The sequence below is a fragment of the Cataglyphis hispanica genome, chromosome 7 (assembly GCF_021464435.1).
Source record: "Cataglyphis hispanica isolate Lineage 1 chromosome 7, ULB_Chis1_1.0, whole genome shotgun sequence".
NCBI classification, from domain to species: Eukaryota; Metazoa; Arthropoda; class Insecta; order Hymenoptera; family Formicidae; genus Cataglyphis; species Cataglyphis hispanica.
This window is the reverse complement of record NC_065960.1, coordinates 3,583,934-3,608,736: the sequence shown is the minus strand read 5'-3', so window position 1 is coordinate 3,608,736 and position 24,803 is coordinate 3,583,934. Positions and strand designations below refer to the sequence as shown.

General features: G+C 44.4%; 1 protein-coding gene across 5 annotated transcripts in view; it reads left to right on the top strand.

Annotated features, from left to right (window-relative positions):
- LOC126850731 (protein dachsous) overlaps positions 1–24,803 on the top strand; it is a 289,588-nt gene that overhangs the window by 134,360 nt on the left and 130,425 nt on the right. The window lies entirely within an intron of this gene.

The following is a 24,803-nucleotide window of genomic DNA, read 5'->3' as shown; positions in this document are numbered from 1 at the left end:
AAAGTCACGGTCGTGTCACGCGACGATTTTAGCGGGATTCGCAAAAAGGGGTCGTTAGTGCGAAATTGTCGGAAACAGCGGGAACATTAATGAACGGACGTGTGTACGTAGCGGAGATTGGTGGTTCTCGGATCCGTCCAATGCGTGCACGCCATTTGTTCATTTCTGGACCCAATTTTTGCTCCTCATTTTATCATGTCATTTCGCATGTGTCGTACTGTCAATTTGCCGACGATAAAAATTATTTGCGTCTTTGTGCACTTACAAAGATTATATTAATTATAAGTTCTTTTATTGGCATATATTTTTTGCTACGTCCCTATTATATGTTAAAATAAATAAATAATGTTCTCCCCAAGTAAATTATACGACTAATTTCCGCATGCTGCTTTTCTCATTTACTTTCGCCAACTGTTCATAATAAGCCGAGATATACCTTCATCAATATATCTCTTCATTTTCATCGCGAGATAAATAGAAATCATAGACATAAAGTATCCAAGATAATTGGATATTAGCGCTCTAATGATGCAGGTATTAACGATCGGTGAGAAAAGCATAAATTTAGCAATAAAGAAAATCGCGAATATTAAGTGGTCACCGATATCGCTGATAAAGACGTAAAAATCAATAGCTATCACCAAATTCGATGAAGAAGGATCATAATGGCGAAATAATCACCGCAATAATAGCCATTTAATTACCCACACATCTCGTGCTTATTTTTAAGAAAAAGATAGATTTGCATGTCACGAAAGTAGCTCAACAGGTTGAACGAGAAAATTAACTATTCGGAATATTTTTGTATCTATTTATCTTTGATTATATTTTTATATTAAGCACATATAATTCTTTTGCCAATACCTTGACTTAGGCAAGAGGGAGAGGCATCTTTATTTAAAATTAATTTGTGATAAATGCCTAATAAGGCATATACGCGCGTGTATTTTGGATATATGTTCAATTATCGAGTATTATAATCGACAAATATTTCTTTCGTTTCCCTACATCGTGTTCACGATTTCTTATGCGGGACACATCGTCGGTTATCATCATCATTTGCATATTCAAGATTCCATTTACATAGACGATGTCACGGTTAACGCGTACACATATTTGTATATCTCAAATAAAAAAATAATCGCCATTTTTTTACGAGTTAAATCTCACATCTGTGATTCGGAGTAAGTAAATACGTGATGCTTCTGGAACACCCTGTATACCCGCATATAATACTCGTTACCACGTTGTGCGTGACACGCGTCTTTGAGATAGAGCCATATTCGATGGAATCCCGCCCGTCCGCGGGCAAACGCGAGAGGAGACGACTATCTCTCTCTCTCTCTCTCTCTCTCTCTCTCTCTCTCTTTCTCTTTCGCGCTCTTCGTCTTCCCTCGTGCGCCGCGCGAGCATCCAGGGGCATCCTCTTGGAGGCGACGGCGAGTGCGATGACTTTCCTACCTTGGAGGCTGCTTATACCGAGTGAGCAGCGAGCGAAGAAATCGCTGCTAGTAGTACCGGACGGTACGGCCGCGGGCAAGCGGACAGATCTACGTGCATATACGACATAGATGCGGAGGAAGTCGGAGAGACAGCCAGTCAGATAGAGGGAGAGAGAGAGAGAGAGAGAGAGAGAGGGAGGGGGGAGGGGGAGGGAGGGACAGAGTTAAGGCATCGCAACGGACAGTTTATGATGCGGCACGACTTGAGCACTCAAACGTGCCGCTGGCCTTTTTTCTTCTTTCGTCTAGCCGACCAACGCGACTATCCGCGTACTTATGTTTGCGCTCACCGTAACGGAGACCGGCTGAAAGGGACAACCGTTGAAGCCCAGCAAATTTGCCGGTGAATAGACCGCCAGACAGTTCGATGGAACTCAGCTGCGAATATATCTTTTACCTCCGCGGAAATCTCGCTCTCTACCGGACCGAGAATCAGAGAAGTTACCGCGAACTCCGCTAAATTCGTCGTATTCTTACGAGGCTTCACTCGATAAGATACGCGCGATTGTTTCAGTGAAAAAATCTATCTTTAAGAGCTTTAAGAGTCAGAGAGACTTAAACGTATTTTCAACTTTTCGGAGAATAGATTTACGGAAGGATTATCACCATATTATTTCTCTTGAGAAAATAACAATGAAAGAGAAATGTTTTATATAAATATTATTATATATAATAATATGTTAATAATATATAAAAGGAATTTTTTTATGTGCGGGGAGATGATAGACAATCATTAAAAATAGTGTATGGAATCAATACGTGCACCATAGACAAGAATCATGAATATTGTAACGGTCGCGCTACAATAAATTTTGTCAATTAGTCCAGTCAAACGTAAACGCTAATTAATCGAAACGCCCATTAATAGTCGCAGTCCACAGCTACATGTGTCCCGACACCATCGAACGATTTGTTGTACGCGGAAGACTCGCTTGCTTTAGCGTATATTTGTAAATTCGATAGAATTAACTGACAGAACTTATTACTCCACGTTTTATACCGTGTCCATTATCGCCCGGTAAACCGCCTATCTCATTAAAGCGGCGGGAACGTGTACCGCGCGTGTTCCGAACGGCATGTTGGACAGAAATCGTCGATTTGGTATCTTCACTGAAGTTAATGTTACACGGTAGCGATATACCGTTAGTCGTGAAATAACATGTCCGTCGAGGGAAGAGAATCGAAATCGCCGAGTATTTTAATAACGGATGTGCGACGAAGGAAATAACGAAGATCGTTGTAACAGTAAGCGGTATGACTATTTGCGCGTCCGGTTTTCCACCCCCTGTTGATGCCCTTATCGAAAGCGCGGGGGAGAGAGTGAGGGGGGGGGGCGAGAATAAATTACGCGGAGATTGCTAACTAAATTAGCACCGCCCCAAGAGATATTTATATGAAATCAGACATATATATATATGTGGCATCCGCAGTCGAGCAAGCCATCGTGCTCAAGAAGACGCAATCTATTTCGCAACTGATTTATGACATTTCGCTTATACGGTTCTCTGATGAAATTATATTCGCGATAAGTTTCGTGGAACGCGTTCATTTATTAAATTTGTCATTTTACAAAGAACTTTCAGATTTTCTCGAAGTAAGTGACAAAAATGGTAATCTTGTCACTATTTCTCTCTCATCCTGTTCAAATAATTCATTTTTCTCGTCGAAGTTTTTCGTTCCGTAAATGAAAGAAAAAAGTCGGAAAGATACAGAAAAGACAGATTTTGCATCATTAATTATTGCGATCAGCTTGAGCGCGAGTCAGAAAGTATCCGATTACGAAGTACTAGAGAGAGAAACGAAGGGAAGAAATGGATGTATTCGCCTTGTGCCACAGCTCCGTGGAGCTCACAGATACATTCGTCGTTTCGTCCTGTCGCGGACAGTACCGGCTCCGACTCGAATTTACGAAGTTTAGCGGTTCAACGCGGTATCGTTGCAGACACACAGTGATGTATTGCGCGGATGAGCTTACGATGGATATGCGATAGGGTTGCGGGGAACAAAAATATTGTTGTTTACATAGATGATTTTATTGAATGCAGAGACGACGCATGTATCGTTTTAATATAATACATTTCCACATATTTGAATCCATATAATTTAATATTCGCAACGCTAGTGAATTTATATATATATATATATTTTTTTTTTAAACATATTACACACACATATAATTTGATAGTAATTTATATTAGCACATTTTTTATTTAATTGTCAAACTTTTAAAAGTTTGGTTGCAGAGTACTGAAAAGGTGTCTTTCCTTGCAAAAGGAGAAAAGGTGTCGAACTGCGCGACGAAAGCGAACAAAAGCGCGCAAAACAAATGAGCGTAAATAACCGCCTACGCCCAGTCGCGGCGCGTTCGACACCTTTCTCTCCGCGAAAGCGTCCCGATGCCATTATTTCATTAATTAGTGTCACTCGCGCTTACCCGCGGACACACGAACACGAGAACTTGTGCATACGGGCCGTGTTACCGCCACCCGCTTTGTTCACCTTGGCCATAAACCCGTACGCCTGCGAATTCCGCTCTCCTCTTCGGCCTTCCCTTTGCCTCGAAGAGCCTCTCCGTTTTCTCCGTTCATTCGGTGTACTCGTGGCCTCCCAGTCTCTCACCGTCTCGTTCCGGGATCGTTTCCACATCTCCTCTCCCTGCGCTCCTTTTCGCCTATCGATACGGTCGCGCCGGTAGATCGCGTCGATGGACGCGGATATTATACTTGGAACGTGACGACGGTGCACCAAGACGGTCCAGTTACCGACTTGATATGCCGCATAAGATACCTATTTTGCGCGACCGGATTCGTTGTCCCATTTCAGTAATATTTTAAGCGTCGAGCCTCTCGTCGCGGAGAAATCTCGTCGGGAAACTGGCCGTAAGCGTGAGTCTGTGTCCTATACAAACAAGTCTGCGCTGTCTTATCGCAGTCGCATTCCTGCACTATAAGCAAGCAATTCAATGAATATCAAGCTTTTAAACATACACCATACCTATTAATTAGGCAGACCGGGCGCGGTGCTGAAACCTTTGCTTAATCTATCGCGCGCACGTTGAGAGAAATTTATGTTAGAGAGATGTATTAAAGTAATACTGACATAGCGTAACGACCTTGGGCTATTAAAGCAAACACGCTCCAAGTTACGGTACATCGCGCTCACATTGTAACGAAAGAAAGAGAGCGGCGGGTGGCGTCGAAATTCGACGACAAACAAAAACCACCAATTACGCGTGTTATTACCGGTTATACGCCTGACTTATTCATACGTATGCTCCGGGGGAGGACGCAGGAGGGTAGAGGAGGGAAGAGAGAGAGAGAGAGAGAGAGAGAGGGATAAGAGGGGAGGGGGGGAAGGGGGTGACGGCACGGTACCGCCTGATTTCCTGTCGGCCCAACAGCGAGCGTGTCAGCCGCTTACCGACAGGATTTAATAACAGGTGCTTCGAGAGTACAGTGTGCAAATTTATAAGTCCGCCGTACTATCGCGGCCGATTATCCTTTCTATACCTACGTATTAATGAAGTATTTCTGCCGGCAATTATCGGTTACGGCACGGCAATTATGGCTGTACGGCAACTTCTGCTTGACGTTAAAGGGCGGTGTACTCGGGAGTAAAACCCAGAAGTACGGTATCTGCCCGCGACATTTCTCACGAGGATCTCAAAACTCCTCGAAAAACGCCTTCGCCCGAGGCGCGCGCGGGTTTCATACGACGAGGGTCACATATTGCGTAGATATTAGCCTAGCTATCTCTCTTCCTCACTTTCTCCAAGTTTCCTTTGCGATAATAAAGAAGGGCTCTCGGTTATACGTCCGAGCGGTATGTACGCCTCAATTTATTTTGCAATTATCAAGTTACAATTATACAGTTATAATTTCTATTTATTTTCATCACTCATACGTGCATACGATGGTGGCCTACGCGACTTTCGCATAAAATTTTTTTTTTTCCGAACGATTTATTTAACAATAATCGGCTCGCTCGTACATGCTCTCGCACGCATTGCCAGTATCCAAACGACTTAATGCGCATCGCTATACGACAGCAGTCAAAGATCGATTTCCGCTTATTGAGCGCGTTCGCCTCACGCATATCATTATATGCGCGCGCCAACCTCACGTACCATGGTTTTACGGTTCTGAGTCGTGCAAATATGTTGGTCCCCTTATTGGCGTAGAGCTATATATGGCCGTTAATTCCTGCATGGAAGGAAAGGTTAATAAAGATCTCATTTATAAGTAAAAGAATTTAATAAGCAAGATGGGAAAAAATAAAACCGCACAAAAATCTCTTTGAGCATTTTTTCAAGAAATCACGTATTGTTATCTGTAATTTTCAGAAAAAAATTAAATTATTATATATATATATATATTAATGATTTTACATTAAAATTAGTGGAAATCAATATCTTTGATAGCGGCAATAAACGAAAACAATAACGCGATCTCTGAAATCCTGAGAAGTCACATTTGTTTTAATACTTCTCATAACACTGAAAGAGTAATCGCGCGATACAAGCGTCGTGTACATATCAGCGCGTCTGTCGAGTAATATAAACACGTTTTCTCTCTCTCTCTCTCTCTCTCTCTCTTTCTCTCTTTGTACGGATTGGAACAGGCCTAGAAAGTATGGTAGCGTAGGCTGATATAGCGCGACTTTGCTCCGCGCGGGAGAGTCAATTGGTAACCGGCTGCGGCAGTTCGTAACGCAAGACTTCTGCCGCTGGCCGCGGGGCAGCAGGCCTCCTTTCATTACGATTCGTCGTGGTTTTCATCTCGCACGACGCACTTTTAAGCTTTAACGTCGGACCACGCTGCGACTTACCTGACCTGCGTATCGATCTCTCTCGCGCTTTTCGAAGACGTCTAAGGTCAAGTGACGTAATTGAGACCTTTCGATAAATAAAACAATACGGTGAATTTGCGAAATGGACACTTTATTTTCAATGATTTTATAAGAACTTTTAAGTTTGTTTATGATTAAAGTATTTATTTAGATTCGATTCGCGATATAAACTTAAGAATTATATTATACACGTGTAACTCTTTCTCTCAGATTGATAATAATTGAATGATGAAGAGAGTAAAAAAAAAAAATGGTTGGCAGTAAGATGATGCATGGGTAACAATGCAGACGCGTGATAAAAGTTAAAAAACGATCCTTTCATTGTGGCATGAAACGGGCGATCTACGATACTGCAATTTACATAAGGTCGTTGACTTTGAGTCGCGCGATAAGACAGGATTCGGTTCTTCGGGTCTGCGATCCGCATTCGCCGCCTATTAATCAGTCGAGAAAAATGACAATCGCACCGCGAGGACGATATCTAGAGACCGCGAATTTATCAACGTACGCGAAATCTAGTCGGTTCGCCATTCGACTTTGCGATGGTAAAGGAAGATATCGTGGTGCACATTAATAAGGCAATAAATTCGGCAGGTATACTATCTGCCTGAGTAATAACTCGCGGAGACGTGCTTAAAATGTATGATAACTATGTTTTATCAGCTGGAATTATACGATCGTACTGTGCTAGGTTCGTACCTATTATTACAGCGATTACATACGTTTTTAATTCAGGAAACACACAGTTATTCTAGAACGAATTCACCTCTCATCGAATAAAATCGAACGGAAAAATGTATACTGATACTCGCGATTTAATTCAGCTTGCAGACTAATGTGTGCCGAGGGACATCTCGAGATTGAATCACGCTCGTTATCTTGGGTCGAACGAAAAAAAAAAGAACTTGCTCGTTTCGAGATTACGAGCGTACGGTAAAGTGGGAAAAAGGGAGAGAGGGCGAGAGCACCTTGTTCCCTTTGCGAGAGAAGGGCAGACAACCGGAGAAAGAGACGGAGATGGTCCTTTATACTTTCACGCCTTAACGCGATCGTTCGGGAGTTAATTACCGAGCTCGGTCATCGCACGCCGCGCTTCGCTTGACCGTGCCTCTGCCCTTCGGGATGAATTTCGTGCGCGCGTACGGGATCTCTCTCTCTCTCGAGAGAGAGTTTTTCGGGAATGGAAAGGGATCGCCGTGGTTACAAAGCTCTCGCACGCACGCTCGATCACAAGATGAATTCTCACAGAGACGCGACCTATTGCGCGATCGTTTCATCGCATCCTCGCATTATCGTTATCGTAAAATCTACTATTACAAGTATTTTTCCGGCATCGGAATGTCTAATGTTAAATATAGAGAGTCATTATAAATTTGCCGATTTAATCTATAAAGATAATCGCCGTAAGAGGCAATTAAAATTAACGTTTTGTGAATGCGGCTTCCGTAAAAATATGATTACAATAAAATCCTTATATCATTTTATATCGTGTATCGTACAAAATATGCATAACGCTTTTCGTTCGTATCATACGGTTGTCTCTTTTCAGCACATTACATTATATCTCTGCAATGTAATCCGCTAAATATCTTCGTCATCGTTGCTTCCAGGCGTTAGGTGAACGCGGAAGAAAATTAAACGCCATGCTGCGTTAACGGCATATTAATTGCCTTCGTAACGCTCGCGTATGTATCGTTATCTTGCTCTTGCCACATTAATCCGCTTGGACTCAACGATCTCTGTCTATGCTAGCGTAATTGTGAGACTTACAATTAGAGAGAATTATGACTTGGCCGATATCGTCATTGCAACGGTAAGAGTCGCCACATTATCCCCCTTGAATTCAATCGCGTCTGTCCTTGCGCCAGAAAATCCTCAACTATCCTCAGCTCTCCTGCACTATTGCATAAATAACATGCAATAATTATCGCGATGGACCGCACTTTCTGCCGAGCTACGCCGCGCGCATTCGTTAAGCAATGATGCGGCACGTAACTCGATTCATTCGGCCTTGTGTCAAATGTCGTTAAATCTTTTAACCAAGATTTAATTATCAGAAACGATGAAGCGTAAAAAGCGTTTTGATCTTTTCAACTATCATTTGTATCGTATCGCCGTATTCATTTTATCTTTACGCTGCTGCTTTTATTTTCGTTTTGCATTATTTTCTTAATTATTTTAAATCTCTTTAATATAGCTAATAAATTTTCTTGTAAAAGGATGATTCGATAAGTATAGAACGTATATAATTTAAACGTATTTTAAATGAACGAACACACGAGCTGTATTATTTTATTACCTCTGTTGGTAGTGGAAGGGTTAAAGGACCATGCCCGACTGTTTATAACTTCGGACAGTGCTACGTTCTTTTCTGGGCCACCCAAGTTTGCCCCGCGCAATATTACAAAGATTAATCAACGTGTCCGAGCATTAAATTCTTTTCTTCTGTTTAGTCTTTTGGAAAGAGGCAATGCAATAAACTACGAATAAATGTCAACATTTAATTATTTTGCTTTTATATTCTAATATTATTGAACGTTTTAATGAAATTTGAATATTTCATTATACAATTATATTATATTAGAACAAAAATGTAACAATTATTTATTCGTGTGCTTGATATCACGATATATATTGCTGCACGCCACTTTGAAATTAATAGAAAATCCCTGATATTATCCGAAGCATTCTCCTCTTCTTCACCAAGAAGCATCTTTTAACTATTTCAGGCTAATGTTGCTTAGATTTTGGAGATTATTCAAAATCCTTGTACCGCACGATCCTTATTTACGCGCTGTTGCGGTATTAAATCAAGCGATTACCGACGAGCACTCTATAACGACGATCTAACGTGACCATCGACCCGATTCGAGTATCACACATTCCATTTGGGCCTTTTCAAGTTGCCCAGCATCCAAACGATCCCTTTCTCGCCGCGAAGCCCGGCCAGGATTGTTTAAGGCAAGGTTACCCAACGCGCTAGTTATGCCATCATAATTTCCCGATTTCTGAATCGCGTCACGGACATATCTCGATTGCCCCAACTACCTACCACCGTCTTAGATCGAAGGTGGATGCGCCGTGGCTAATCGTAAGGTGTAAGGAAGAGGGACGTTGGGAGCCACGGTGCTCGAAGGCACTCGTATATATACGTCTCGGTCGTTTAATTTATGTTCGTGTACCGGTTTTCGCTCCCTGGACTGTTTTTCGTTTCTCGCTCACGTGATATTTCGGTGAATATGGGAAAAAAGAAAAGAGAGAAGAGAATCCAAGAGAAAGTTTGCTAGACGATTCATCTCGCCGATGAACGATATTCAAATATCGACGCCCTTTTCCTTTCTCACTCGATCATCGTCGCTTCTCGCGGAGAGCAAATTGAGCGTGGAAAAAAAAATTTTTCTCTCTCGAGCTACATTCGGGCCCGGAAACGTCTCGGTCACCAACCGGTTATCATATTTATTTCAGCAATTAATATATCGTATTGACTTGTACGTTCGATACTCGTGGAACCCCTACCGACGACCCCGTAAAAGTGTTCGCTATTGCGTCGATATACATGCGTGCCTCAGCGCTGGAGCATTTATTGAATCGATATCCGGGACCCTTTCTCAGTGTACCTCTATCCGAGGCATGGATATACCGCTTTCACGTCCCGGGCATTTTTCATCGGTCGCCGACACATCGCGCCAACATTCCAAGCAACACATTTGCTTGTTCACTTTGCGCAGTATCATCGGGTAGCGGATAATGCGATAAACGAGGATCGAATGCGAGATAGAGAAACGAGTGGACCTTTGATACAGTGTGTACCTCGAAATCGAATAACCATTGTGCTGAGTCGATCGAGTCAGAAATCGTGTTATTCGTTACCCAGTTGCATAAATCAAATGCTCCGCGGGTGACTTAATTAGGCGGGTTCCGGTAAAAGGGCGAACTCGATTACCGCGGTCAGGAAACGCGCCGGATAATATGCGTGCGTTGCGTGAATTTTCTGCTCGCACGATTATGCCGTGCGCGTGCGGCTCTTGTGAATTCATATCTCGTGCGAATGAGTAATTGCCCTCGGTATCGAGACGAGATGTTTATAATTGAGTTTGAGATACGAAGAGAGAGAGAGAGAAGAAGAAGGGAGAGAATCCTTTGGCGTGCAACGCGTAAGAATTTTCAATTAATGGATTACAAAGAGCAATGCGTAATCAAAGTATTGAGATGCGTGAGAAAATACCATTAGAATATTTTGAATCTTTAAAAATTTATTCATGCATTTTCAACTAATGATTCTTTTATTTTGTAACAATTCTCGCATGTTTAAATCCTTAACATCTCTTTGTTGCGCATTACTTATTAAACGCATTAAATTCCATTTGATTTCAAACTCTGCATCAATGCGAAACGATTTGCGGTTATTTTTTTATGCGAACAGAAACAAACTTGCAGGATTAAGCGCGAGGAAAGGGACACGAATAAGAGGCAGGCATAGCACAGTCGTACCACTTTGCGACTAATTAATGAACGTTGTCTCGATCAATTTACATTTACTAAGACCCGCCACGGGCAACACGAACAACGGTTGCCCCTTTATCGCTCCTCTCCCGGATATTCGAGGGTGGGAGTGCGAAGGGTGTAGCTTCGTTAACGTTTCGAAAGACGTCCGAAGAGATTCCGCGAGAATACGATCCTGCTACACAACGAGAAACTACTGCGCATTTGTTGCTTCTCTTATTTATCCTTGTACATAATCGAGAATCGGGTGTATCTCGTTCGTGTACTTTATTCTCTCTCGCTAATTCTGAAAATATTTTTCTCGCGGTATTTGATATAATTTAATTTTATTAAAGATGGCAAAAAAAAATAAATCTAATACAAAGATTTAATTTAGAAATTAATTTTTTAGATATTTAATTTTTATTACGATTGATTCTAGCGCGCACTTATGATTTATGACAGCGCATTAATTCGTTGAAATAATTTCGAGCGTTAATTATAAGTTACCGGTTCGTGAAAAGGCATCGTCGCTTTTATCTATCGGTTGTATCGCGTAAATGCCGCGGGCGCTGGAGGATGAGATTGCAACAGTCATATACCTTCTGAGAGCGCCTCGAGGAATAAGATCTGGAACCATCGAGGCGAGGAAAAAGTCGAAACCGCCGACGGATAGGTCGTTGGGTCGGTGAGACGCACACCTAGCCGGTAATCGTCATAGCGTCTTCGCGCAAATAAGATTCAGCCGCGAGAGGAATAGGCTAACCTCCTTCGTCTCGGTACGCAACTTTGAAAAAGGATGTTATTTTATCGCGCTCAAGGACCATTCGTGCGGCTCGCGGCTAATTTTGCGGTCGGCTAAACGGCTTCTCGCGAAGGGAGAAAGACGGCTGGACGAGAAAGGGCGGCAAGAGAAGATAGGGATGGAGAAGAGAAAGAAACTATATGCGCGCTTTACACCGAGTTCACTGGCTGTTGTGGAGGAAAATGGAAATTACTTTGTTGTCCTTGAGATCCTTGCGCGTAATTTTTTAAAAAACCATCCGTTTCTTCGGATTCAATACAATACACATCCATGTATTTATAAGGATTTCAGGCATCGTTTAAAAACCATGAGTCGTTGGCATTGTTTTTTATTAATTTTATTTTACTTAATTAAAATTAGAAAATCTCAAGAAGATATTTGCTTGTAAAATTATCTCCAGCATCCGCGTCGTCGAGTAAGGCGTGCCCAGAAGACCGATAAAAATATCGCACGGTTTCTCCCAATTATCTTTTGAAGAATAAGCGCAAGGGTCATCGCTTTTATCAGAAACTCGTAGATTTTATAGCAGTAGCCGCCCTCTAATCAAACGCCGATGAAAAATGCGCCAATGTTAATGAGCAAACAAATGCGTGACTGTTTTCACTATTTATGACTCGACCGACTCGAGAGCGAGGAATGATAAATTTCCAAGGCCGCGGATATTATCTGAATCCTTGAGTCTCTACAAGTAATCCTTCCAACGTCACCGTTCTTCCTTCGCGCACGAATTGCCTCTGCGGTTGGACGTAAAACAATCAGCCGACAATTTTTTTTGCTCGCTTTCGTCGTTACCCGCTCCATGGCTGGCAACGATCAGCGACGACGTGCCCGGTAGAGGCGACGGTAAGAGGCGGCCGGAGAGGTGGTTGGGAGGGAAAAGGGAGGGCCCCCGGTGAGAAGGGCTTTACGGTTGGGGCGCGCGATTAAAGTTTTTGCACACGAAGGAGTGGAAGCTGAAGAACCGGACGAAAGAAGAGTGTGCAAGAAGGAAAAATCGAGAGGGAGGAGGAAGGGGAAAATCATGCCGGCGTTTGCGCGGTGGACGCGCCGATGGATGTCTCGCGGTTCGATGATCGACAGATGTGATTGGGGGCCTCTCAAACTTGCAATTAGTCGCACGTCATGTTAGAATAATAACGCAACACGCGAGTTTCGTTCTTTCTCTCTCTCTCTCTCTCTCTTTAAAAGATATATACATTGGCGAATTGCGCCGAGTGAGTAGCTTGGCCCAGCACCTCGGCCGTTATGGAGCAGCTATTATACGGACCAATAAGAAACGTTGTTGTACCATGCGGCGCAACGAAACGATAGAAGGACCCCACGTGCACGGCATACATTATTCGAACCCTAAAACGAATCTCGGCGCGGTAACGCGAGGCGGAATATATAGATCGAAGAGCCCGACTTTTACGACCGATTCATTAGCCACTGATGGATCTCGTCAACGATACTACCGAATCCAACGAAGCGTGATCCTCGGCGTATCCTGCTTCAGAAAGAGTCGATTCGTTTCGCCGCCGACTCCTCGTTTCAGCGCACGATGCGTTTGCGAGTTTGGAGATCGATAAACGATCGACCGGAGTTTAGCGCGCGATCCGCGTTGCACCAAGTAATGTAGGCGTGAATCGAGCGAATTGTTTTCGGACTTTTACGAGCGATTCATTAGCACTGAGTGAATATTGTCACGGAGTTATGTTTCATTGCGATGGTAAATCGTTAAACGCTTAATCCACCGCGACACATAAATATATTTCGCTTACGATTATACGATTCGAAATACTAATCTGTAAGCTGACAAATTTTATCTCACAACGTCGGATGTTCGTTATATTTCGTGATTGGATAATTATTATACGTTTATCGCGATTGAGATGAAAAATTGTGATATAATCATTCTTTTTCGGTTTTTTTTTTATATCCTGTCGGATCCTGTCTTTTTTCCTTATTCCTGCGGTACAAACGCCTCCGGCGTACCCATGATTGTGCAATTATCTAAAATTGCTACGTAATTCTCGGATCAGAATGTGCGTTTTGTATGCTTCTCGTGTGTCCCGTGCGCGGAAGTCTTTCAACGGTAACGGAAAAAGGGAACTATACCGCGTTTGATCGTTCTTTTTCGTGCTTTCGGTAGCGTTTAATCTCCGTGATTGCATATCCCCGTGTCCGGTATGAAAGGATACTTTGGTTCATCCGTATATACGATGCGTGAGGCCCCGGGAAGGTGCAAACCTCATACACCTGGATCGTTACACCGTGAATCAGCGATTGCTTTTACGAAGCCGAGGATATTGAAATGGGGGGTTGGGAAGGAGGGACGTCGAAGGGTCGATTTACGAAGATGAGGCGCGCACAGTTTAACTCGCGTTCTCCGCCTCCTCCTCTCTCTCTCTTTCTCTATCTCCTCTCTCCATCGTCGTCTCCCCCGCCCTCCTCTATCTTGGTGACGGCCGTTCCAGCGTACGTTGATGATTATCGGGATGAAACGTAATTTTCGTATTCCGACATTAAGTGGCAAGTTTCTCGCGCTCGCGACATTTAACGTCCGACGTTCCCGACGTTAGCCAGCCGTTTTCGTTCATCGCTTATCGCGCATTAGTTGGTAAATTCGCGCTCTTATCGCACGTAATCGACACTGCGGCTGCGGTCGCGATCCGGTTTTAACGGTTGTCATGGACGACTAATAAAATCTTGCGCTTGTAAAGCGCCGTTCGGAACATTGTTGCATTGAAGATATTACTGGTTCTCGCTCTTTCGCTACCTCAAGAAAATATGTGTACATTTCACGATGATTGCCTAACGATTGCTGTAGCCCGAGCGATTACGTCACAACGATGTCAACTTCTAATCTTTTCGTGTTTAGATTTTCACGTTTTTTATCTCTACGCACGAAAGTTTAATAAGTTTGAGGCGATACATACGTATTCTCTTCAAGCTTCATGATGCTATGATTTCATACAATATAAGAACAGAGTAATAAATTATTATTGAGTGGATAAGGAATGTTGATGGAATTCAAAGATAGCGCCAGTATTCCTCGGAACGTAGTCGTGCCGGTGGTTATCGACCGCCTAATAGACTCGTTGCTGGGTGTCATTCTCGATATCGATGCGCGATGATTGATACACGCGCCATCGAGATTTCGTTTCGTCTTTTGTGAACTCGCCCATCGCCCTTTTCCATTCATTACTTCATGTCTCGATCCCTTATCCCGTCTTATTGAATCTATTCATGTAGGATTAATAGGAGCTGACGGACTAATCTAAATTTTATTTTACCGCTGTGATGTCGGTATTATATTTTTTCATGTCCGTGTCAAGCCAGCTAAATGACATTGCGATAATATATCTTACAAGATTAAAATGCGTCTATAAATTGTAAATACAAATAATTTGCATATATATTTGCTTGTCTCCGTACAAAATAAAGCTACAAAACAAGTAAGGCTATAATTTAAAAATGTGGATAGTGAATTATATTAACTAACTCGACTCGTATTTTATTCACATTTATGCAATTATTTTAGATTATGACTTTATAAATCTTTTAAATATTTTACTAGAATATGACATAATGTGATAAGATGATTTCACGATCCATGGCAGCGACCTTGCGGGCGTAATATTCTTATACAACACGGATACATTTTATAAAAGATAGTGGAACGCGCGATACGCTAACCAACATTCGCGGTTATCAGTTTTTGCAATACGTATAAGGCGCGTCCTGTCCCGCGTTACAATGAGCGGCGCGAACGGTCGCGGGACTTAATAGCTTTCGGGTCCAGAAAGCAAATGAAATGAACTCCCCTTATCTCGCACGCACGGTATTTGTCCAGAGTGGAGCGAGGCGATCGATCGTAATTGAATCTCCGCGCTCGTTCCGCCTCCTTTATCTTCCCCTCTCGCCGTCTTGCGCGTCCCGCGCGCTTCGCCGACCCCAGAAATTCATTCTACAGTCATTTCGCGCAGCCGCCCTTTTCACCAATATATATTCCTTTTGATCTCGCCACGCGGTTTCGCATGATTTTATTCTCTCGCCTCGACAGCGTGCATTTTTCCACGCGCGTACCTCGTGAAAGATTGATACGCCCCTGGATGTAGCCACGGCCACTTCGAAGCACGTCTGCAAAATTCGCGGAAGGAGCAGAAAGGAGAACGCGCGCGAAGGGGTCGCCGCGCGGTTATAGGGCCGTAATCAGACACAACATTGCGCCCGTTTCGAGCGGAATATCGACGGGAAAGGGGGACGAGAAATATATAGAGTGAGAGAGAGAAAGAGAGCAAGCTGGACGTGCGTGGAACTTTGGGTGTCGATGGCCGAGGTCATTGTGCTGTTTTTAGACAGCAGTTGTTATTACGTCTACATGGCTTCCAGCATCGCCGAGCTTTTGACGATGTTAATGTGCGTCGTTGGAATTGCGTGGATGCCTTCTTACGGACCCCTCTAATGATCCTCCCGCTCATCAATATGATATGTAAATGAGGACCGAGGTCCTCGAAATCCTACGCTATAACCTTGATACTAATGCGTCGCGCGATGCGATCGGAAAAGATATATCCTCGTACGAGCGGTCTTTGATGGCGCGCGAATCGCCGTACTTATCGGTGAGAGTCGCGTATTAAAAATCTCGCGAGTCACTCGAAAATTCGAAGCGTCCGATCAAAGACGAGAAAGGCGCAATTACAACGATAAAAACCAATTTCATTGCGAACGACACAATTTCGTGTATTTCTGTCTCGAGATGAGTTCGTCATTGAGATCGCAGAGTCCATTCCCGTCCTCCCGTTTGGAAGAGATCGTTTCTTTGTTTGTCATATGCTGTCGCGAAACGCGCCCGATGTCTGAATATTTAAGAAGAACATTTGTTATTTAGTCCGGTGGAAGATTCTCGCACTGGAGGCTAAATCAATTAATTTCACTTGTCTCAACACGGTGCCGCGGCATAACTCGAGGCTTCATCCTCGGCAATGGTTGTGACGTTATAAATTGCGCGACGCGGTCGCGTTCGTTCTCATATGGTTGACCCCACGATTAGAGGTATTAAACCGTAGCTTTTGCCATACAATCAACAGCTATTTGTTACTGCGATAATTGCGGACTGTCGAGGTGCGTTGGTTCTCGCTCTATCTACAGACGACGGTCCGCTGAAAATCGAGTTCTCGGGCCTGTATATTCGAAAGTGTCGCAATCGATTGGAGAGTTTGTCCTTTTAAAAAAAAAATTACAGTAGCACTATTGCTATATAAAAATACATTGAATTATCTTACGATTATTTTTAAACATCTTTTATTGCCGCTATATTTATCAATTTTAATCTCAATATTTCATATTACATCTTTTTTTTTTTTCTTCGAAAAAGTTTCTTTTATTCTTATATTTTTATAAATAAAACCAAATTTTTCACGAATACATAAAATATATGAAGGATAAGAAAAAATAATTAAATCAGTCAAGTTAAAATCATCCTGATTTTAATTATAACGGGAATATTTTAACGATTATTATAATATTACGTGAGCTTGATTTTTTGCGCACTATATACAGAATGCCGACAGTTCTTAACGAGTTAACAAGTCTGTTTTGCTGGATGACCATAAACGACGTGTGCTGCGCGCTTTTCTTTTTTTCTTTTCTCGCTTCTTCTTATGTCTCGCGAGATCATCGTCGAGGGATCGGAAACCGGATCGATGAACGAGCTCATTGTTGCCAAGGCTCGAAAATGTGAGAGGCCACGCCGCCGGAACGTCACGGATATAAAGACGATCGCTTCTCGAAAGCACGCGTGGCACGTGTGACACGAACGAACGAATGACGTTCTTGCGTCCTTGTCGCGCCGCATCAGTAAGTTCAGGGTGACGACGGGAAGACGCGGCGATGATGTAAGTGCGGCGGATGCAGAGCTATGCGCTCAGTCATCATCTTGACTTGATGCCGCGATCGACGCCTGTGTGCGACTGCGCGCACACAAATCCCCTGGAACATGTAACGTCGACTGTCGTCCGGCAGATCCATACGAATCTTTGGCCGAGCGCGATTCAGCGAGACGACCGGCACCGCCGCCGCCATTTGCCCTGCTAAAGTCGTTAGGGCCGTTGCACCCTGCGGTAGGTGTAAAATCCTCGTCGATGCGGAATGCGTTTACCGCGAGAGACCGCGTCGTCGTTGCGATCTCGTTGATGGAACACCGCGTCAGTATTTATTGAAAAAGCGTTCTCGATTACATATGTCACTTGATTGAATTTGCAATTAATTGCATGCGCGTATTTAAAATTTTACATATGCGTATAATATAATTGTTTCCAGGCGTATTTAATTTTTAATATTACAATATTTATATAGAAAAGAATTTGTCTCGAGGTTATTGCAATTGATATCAGAAACGATATAGTAAACGAATGAAACGAATTCCATCTTTCATTCTGCCATGGAACGTTCATACTGGTCACAATATTAAAATTGTCCGAGAGAGTAATTTTAGATCTGGAGTGAAACGTTCCATTCTGAAATAAGTACGCGCGTCAGGGAATACAGGCCTATCGAGTCGAGAAAAGTCCGACAGCTCGTTTCGCGATGCATCAAACGACTCGCACCGATTCGTTCGCCGCGGTATATATACGGCTCGCTATTACGGCGTGTACGTATATACGCGTAGGCACCCTGGATGCCGGCACCCGGTTAGGTAACCTCGACGGGTGGTTCGAGCTCGCGTTTAAGACGAGCAACAGGTAATCCCATGTACTTCACGGACACTAAGTAGATACGCGCTCTCTTTTCCAATAGAGCCGGCCGGGAGAGTGACTCGCCGCCGCGGTCGTGCGCGTTTGCTTGCAACGCTCGAGCGAGCGCGGTGGCTGCGCTCGGCGGGGGTGCGTGCACGCTTACGATTCGCACTTGATATCATTGACGGACGAGTCATGAAATCAATTTACGCGGATCGCTTACGACGCGTGTCATTCCAAGCACAATATTTTCGCGGAAATAAAAACTCTTTGATCTCGCTTCATTCGTAAAAAGGTGGAGTAAGAAAAATATATAATTACATTGTTCTAAAAATTAGCATCTATTATGCAGAACAATGATTTCTTCTCATTATTTCTCCATAGCTATGAGGTATGCCAGTTTGAAATTCAAATGAATGAGTCTTCTATGTTGTTCGTTGATACTTTGCGATATATCATAAAAGTATTAATATCGCGCGCGAGACGGATTATTGCGCGGGAGATTGATACGTGTGCAAAATTGATACAAGTATCCGACACCTCGCGCGAGCGTATCAGTGCCATCGCTACTTCTACCTACTATTACAAGATTTACGAGCGCGCAAAAAAAAAAGAGAACAAATCGAATATATGAAGAGAGAGATTCAGAGCTCTCTATATAGCTCTCTATAAGCGACTGGCACCAACGGCCTGGTTGGTAACGGAGTCCTTCGGTAGCGCGGTAAGAAACGACGAGAGTTAATCGCGTGCGTGCCGAGCGTTGTGAAAATCCGAGCAGCGATTTATACCTCGCGATCGCGGCATGGAACGTCTAGGGGAATAATTAAAGGAAGCGAACGACCGCTGGCGAGCGCGCCAGTTAATCGTTACTCATAGCTACAATTGGTAAACGACTCGAAGCTTAATTGCGCGCGATTAGAATCTCTTGTACTCGTTTCCGCGACGACGGACTCCTCGATCACCTTCGTTCTTCCGCGTTCCGGTTGGAATCCGCGCCCCCGGGACAAATGAGTTATATTTTCATTTTATTTAGAAGTCGTAAATGAAACTGATAAAACGGATGAAACATTGTAATTAACACAGATAATGAACTAACGCAGATAGTCTTTACTCGTTTCGCAGTTGTAATAGCGTTTTGAAATCGCGGTTACGCCGACGAAATTAACCACCGCTGCATATTTTTAAATCCACGATATACAACGCATCATCCTATGATAAACAAGGTGTTTACCGCGAATTGCTTCTAAATCGTAATTCTACGCGTTTGTGGGATTTCGTATTCGCGCACGCGCGCAGAAAAATAATCGCGGTTTCGTTCATCTTTCTTGCGGCGCGTCCACGTCTATCCATCCGCCCGTCATTAACTCCGCGCTATCACGGACGACCGTCTTTACGTTGCCGCGAATTGAGCGAGGCGTATCTACCTTAGCTTTCTCTCTCTCTCTCTTTCTCTCGAAGGGGAGCCTACCGACATTACGTGCACCAACACATCCTCGTGCGATGCAACGCGCGCGCGCACGTCAGCGCGCTGACTCCACTCGGCCTGGCTCGGATAACAGGCTCGACTGCATCTCCCCTTGAAAATTGCCCGCCATATTTTTACCATATTACTTCATTTTTAAGCCACCTCCCGCTCCTGGGACTCATTGCCATCATCGTACAACCGCCACCTTCTCTCCCGTTCGCCTTTCCCGCCTCGCTGCGATTTTCAGTAACCCTTTCCCTCTCTATCTTGTCCCCGTCGTTCTGCCTTCGATTCCCCTTCCATCATCACTCTCCTTCCTCTTCTTCCGTTTCGTCATTTTCTTCGTTGCTCAGCCATCCCGCCGCGAGTGGTTGACCGCAGAGACGCGATCTCTCGACGCCATTTTACCTGCGTATCGTCCGCGAATGATCCCGTACTCATCTTTTGTCGCTTCCTTCTTTCTTTACCTTATTATTGCTATCTCGCCATCTTTTTTCCTTCTCAACGCTCAACTGACTCTTTTCCGTTACTCAGCTGTTATTCTCTCCTCTTTTCCACGAAAATTGCGCGTCACCAAATAAAAATTTCCACTCACGTTTGCAATTGTATCCGCTATCGTTGGCGATAATGACTGTTACCGCTTTATGCGCGCATGTATACTCGTGCGAATTCCCAGCGATCTTCGAGATGAATACAATCGGCGACGCGATCAGCTGGAACCCGTAGCGAGGAAGATGCGCTTGTAACCGAGCCACCGCAAAATGCGAGATACACTTTTTGCGTCAATATTTGGAGCGATTTTGAAATAATGATCGTCATCTTCTCGTGCCGAGTCGAGCCGGGGGATGCGAGAGGACGGTGGGCGGCCCACGAAGAGGTACGAGCAGCTGTGATACCTCTCTTACCAAAGGAAGGTAAAAAGAGGTGGGGAAGGTAGTAGATAGGTAGATAGCGAAGAGACGAAGAGAAAGGGGAGTAGAAGGGGGAGGACGAACGGTCTCGGGCTCTACTACGGGGCAACTTAATGAGATCACGCGTAACCGAAAATTGTCTGACGTACCGATTTTATTGGAACGTCCGTCGGCCACGCAAAAATGGTGCCCGTGGGCCGAACTGGTAGCGCACAATGTAGACGTCCATGATGATATCCCTCCTCGGCGCGTGAAGGGATCTGCCGCGTGGATACGACCGGCCCGGTGCGCCTGTTAATAATACACATTCGCGTACGTACGCTCCTCCGTGATCGCCGTTGTCATGACGTAGTCCCGATGAGTCCAGCTCGACCTGATGAGATGGCCGCTAACCGAAAATCAGTATACGGCGCGGCGCTGTTGATGGTAGTCGTGGGGAATACATTGTATGAGCGAGAATGATCCCGCGCCGAGTTAATTGGAAGTTCACGGACGTTTCAACGTGGTAATGATAGCGTTTGTACCGATCCCTCATTCACGTCCGTCCAAGTCGAATCTCGGTTGTACAATCGAAAGTCGTTTCGCCCGTATTCGCCGCTTTCTTTTTCCCACTTTGTTGCAATCTTTTCGCAAGAATGGGTAATCCCGCTTACACTTCGTCTCGTGACGCGTTCTACGATCGAGAAGATTGCATCTCACACTGTACTGCACACATCGCGATAATAACATTCCCACGTTGCTTCTTTTTCGCGCGTCAGTACGGTAAGAATTATATACATTCCTCCCCTCCTCTATCCCCCATTCTTCCTCTCTTCTAATTAATCCACGAATACCGATACGTCAGCTTTTTCTTACTTTCTGCCTATATATTCATCATTTTATAAAGTTTAACTTTTTCTTGCGTGCACACAATCGAGAAAAGATAATCGCTTCTTAATCTCTCGCGCCGTAATAAGTAATTTCATTATTTAGATATTGCGACTTTCAGTATACGTGAAAACTGTCAATACGTGCGCGCTCGAAATTCTCACTTTTCAGCCCCTGCGCCAACGTAACATTAAAGCGCAACGTGCATCGCGATAATAATAGCATTCGCTCAGCCCATCCTCCACGATCGTCCTTGTCACACGACGTCAGTTCCGTAGGCGAGTCTCGGAGTGATACGATCAAGGAGAAGGGAGGGGGGGGGAGAGAAATAGAGACGACGTTGTTTATATTACGGGATCCCTCGACAGCACAGGCGACAGACCCCTGCGAAGCGGGGACGAGACAGCACCACCTGGGCTCAGCAGGCTGACAACGGTCGTTACGTAAGGATCCGACTTGTTGCAGCAGCCGCTGATAACCTGTCCCGCCATTACCTCTTAACAGCTACGACTGTTACAATGGCGGGGCAAGTTGCACGCTGCGTCGACAGACGATTTGTTAGCGCGCGCTCAACGATCGCGGCGGTTCTCTTCCTTCGCTTTCCCCGCGCGAGATTCGTTTCTCGAGGTTGAGATCGCGATCCTGTTATCCGACGACTGACAAGGAAGCCGCGCGTGGCCACTTGTCGCATCTATTGTCCTCGACGGGAAAGACAGTTGCTCGGACATCTCGCGACATTGCCATAACGATCGCGCTCGATAGCGAAGCAATGTGAGATAGAATCGTAAGATCAACGTGGGTGACGACTATCATTCGCGTACTACACGCGCGATTGATAGTCGACGTGTTACAATGTCGGTATGCTTATTTGTCGCGCGTGATTGTGGCGAAAGCGAGTCGTCGAGAATATCGATGAAATACCTGCCATTCGCAATTATGAACGAGCGAAAAGATGTTTATGACGTTTATGTCTGTTTTATTATGCTTTCGTAAACGTTGCGAGAGAACGCAAGTCGTATCTCCCTCCGTTTCGCTTAATTTATTTGGATTCTTTTATGGGCGCTAAGTACCGCGCTGTCACTAACGATTAATCGTGCAGTCTTGGCGCTCGCGCGATTTTGCAATCCCCGAGAGCGATCGGTGAACGCACGTCGTAAGTGTACATCGATACGGTGCAAATACGCGCGTCGATGCATATTTATCGTTCGTGCGAATCGCGAATCATTAGCGAATAAAGGATTCCGCAATCATTTTCGCGCGTTGTATAATTTTGTCTCGATAACTTGACGCTCACACGTGGCTTGTGTTTAGTTCGTCGAGGGGTACCGATTACGAAACTCGCGATTGATACGAAAGCGAAACAGCATCGTAGAATCCGAAGATGGAGACAATCTTCGTCAGAAATCAAGTGGAAAGAACGATACTCTCCCGACAATGGAATCAACCACAAGTATCGCGATGGCGATGGTAAGAGATCCGGCGAAAAAAGAGGGGGACGGTTAGCCGGAGGTGAACGAGAGGACCTTTGTCGCGCTGCCTTTTTGCGAACCGGCCTTTTTCTCTCACGATCACACGGCAGCCATTGAGCGAGAGACGTATATGCGAAGCGATCATCGTAGCCATTGGGCGCGTTCGAGCATAGCGTAATTGTTTCGAAGCATATTACCGCGGCTTGGTGAATTTTATTTTCTCTCTCGCGCCCAACCGGCCGGTTCTGCCTTTTCGGTCGGCTTGCCGCTATACGATGGGAGTTCGCTTAGTAATGGTAAATCCGACGAGCACAAATTCCGATAAACAATGCGAGATAAAATCTTTAATAAAAAAATAATATATTAAGTGCAATTTAATCTTGAGATAATTCAAATATTTCGACAAATCTTAGAGAGCACCAGATAGAATAATGACACGTATAATGCGGAGATCATAACTATGAGCAAGTTTTAATCATTATATCGCGGTTATCTCGGTGTGTCTACTACCGTAAGATCAGTCCCCGGCGAGATTATACCTCCGCGTCCAGCCAAATGTATAGTCAGAATGCGTATACTCCTTCGTTCTATCTCTTTCTTTCTCTTTGGGCAGCATCGGAAGCTCACGGACGAAATGCGCGAGAGACGGTAATATACATAATGGCAGGTTATGCACGAAGTAATCATAAGCTCGACTACGAAATTTGCGCGAATGCGTCCTTCGGCGCTCGAGCATCGAGAGACGAGAGCTATCTTAAAAGACTCGCTTGCGCATCTTTTGTCACCGTGTCGATACGATCGCGTTTAAGATCGACGACGTCTCGAAAGGTGAAACAACGGCTCGACGACTCGTGCCTCGTTCGAACTCGCTCGACTTAATTGTCCCAGGCCGAAAAAGATCGCCGACCGTGCCATTTGGCATTCCGCCGCTATTAGCGAGAGTATCCTTGGAATGAAGAATCGGCGCGAGGGTATACGCCGCCTGTTGACTATGATTTATATCGCTTCTGATCCAGGTATATTTGTCGGTGCTCAATTGCGATGTACAAATGATTTCGTCTTGATATACGCACTAAGCCATACTGAGACGAGAAGCATTCGAAACGTTTAGGCAGGTATATGCGGATATTAATCCCGTGCTATGATATTTTTACGTCTCATGTTTTTACACATTTATTTCACACGTATAATTAACGATTAAATGAATTATAAGGATATAAATATTTATTATAAAAATTTATGATTTTTTTTTAAATCATATATTTTAAAATAGCTTTTTCATCGCTATTACTTGACGTAATTGCGATTTAATCGCATGCAAATCTCTCTCTCTCTCTCTCTCTTTTATAATGCATCTTTGTTTGGATCGTCCTACTCTTTCTTAGAACTCGCATTTAGAATGATTTGGAGATCTGAGCGACGTGTTGATGGGGAAATTTCGGTCGTCCGGCACCGCGCAACGCAAGCGTAACGTCGTTACGTGGGGGTAATATAATGATCGGGTAGCTGTTGGGTATGGGGTACAACCATGCGGCAACAACAACCTCCTGTGGGTAAGCCGTGGAACGCCGGTAGGTAGGCAGGCAGGCAGGCAGGCAGTGGTATTCCTCGGTGCTGCTTGGGCCGCTGTACCATATTATTAAGGCGGCCAACCGGTGTGACGCTCCGCCATCTCGGGAGCCAATGGGACAGCGTCTCATCGCGGCTGGAATGCGTCCATTCCCTCTCCTCCACC